Source organism: Nothoprocta perdicaria, unplaced genomic scaffold (genome assembly GCF_003342845.1).
Source record: "Nothoprocta perdicaria isolate Ctin4 unplaced genomic scaffold, notPer1 scaffold_183, whole genome shotgun sequence".
NCBI lineage: Eukaryota > Metazoa > Chordata > Aves > Tinamiformes > Tinamidae > Nothoprocta > Nothoprocta perdicaria.
The window spans coordinates 1251170-1252494 of record NW_020455016.1 but is presented as its reverse complement, the minus strand read 5'-3'; positions in this window follow the sequence as shown (position 1 = coordinate 1252494).

Genomic DNA, 1325 nt, shown 5'->3' with positions numbered 1-1325 from the left:
TAACCTGATTCATGACTCAGAAGACTGACTTATTTTACAACTTACTGCAGATGACTTTATTTCCATTTTCCCTACCTATGAAATGGGAGAAATGCTATTTATTTACTATTGCAAACAATGTAGAAATAGAAGATTCGAAAAACTTGAAGTATTATAGTTTGTAATAAGTAATTGTTGAAGAGAGTTACTTCTAAAATCTTACGGATCTATTTTAGAGCTGAGTACATAAACATAATCATATGCCACATGATGAGTTAATATTTGATTAGACAGTACTGTATCTATGACACCTGTTCACCAGAGAGAATAGACCAACAACTGATGTAATCTACCTTATTATATACTTAATGATAGAGGAGAAATGCAGCTCTTTTCAGCTTCCCACGTCTGCTTCTCATTTCCTCTCCTACACATTCCTTAGAGGTCATGGTCAGTGCCTTGCAAAAGCAAACAAACAACTACAACATTTTTCTCTTTCTCTCTGTGATCCTCTGCAATTTGCCTGGAAACAGAAGGAGGGTTTTTTTTAATCCACTATTCTGTTTTTGTTTCTGAAAAGAAACTTCTTTTGAATAGTTATTAATTTAGGACTACATTTTAATGAATATAATAGACAAGGGCAAAATATGCTCTAAATGTGTTGTTACTGGAGTTTTCTTGAAGAGCTCATTCTCCTATTAGTGATTGAAGAACTTGGTCATACCTCCAACATCCTTTTCTCAGATGTCATTCCAGAGAATCTGATGCTTTGACTAGGAGGACCAACTCCTTCGTTTTTTAAGTTAGCTCTCTGGCAAAACAAGGGTACCACTGACCCCTTACAGATGTGCTCAAGCACCGTCTATGAGCAGAATCTCAAGTACTCTCCCTACAGAGCTATTAGCACCTGCAATCCCCAAGTCATAGTGTCTTCCTCCAGGAAGTGTTGTACTCTAGTTTGTAAAACTAGCAATCACAGGAATTTTTTGAATCAGTGCAGCATATGCTTTTTATTTGGAATGTAAAGGGTTGTGTTTAAGGTCTACTCAGCCTATTTGCGTTTTGGTTTTCTTTTTTTTTTTTTTTCAGTTTGACCTGCATAACTTCAGTAGCTATCCTGTAAAGAAATCCTTTTTTTCCTCCCTTCATAACCATAGGTAATTACATTTCATATATTGCCTTTCTTATTTTGAGTAACAACATGTGAAGGAAGATAACATCTAAAAAATATTCTTCCTCAAATTTCCATTACATATTTTATTCCTCCCATTGCAAGGGTTCACCATCTTTCTCTGAATAGAATTAAGATTAGTCTTTTAACATCTGAGTTTATTTTCATTGGAATG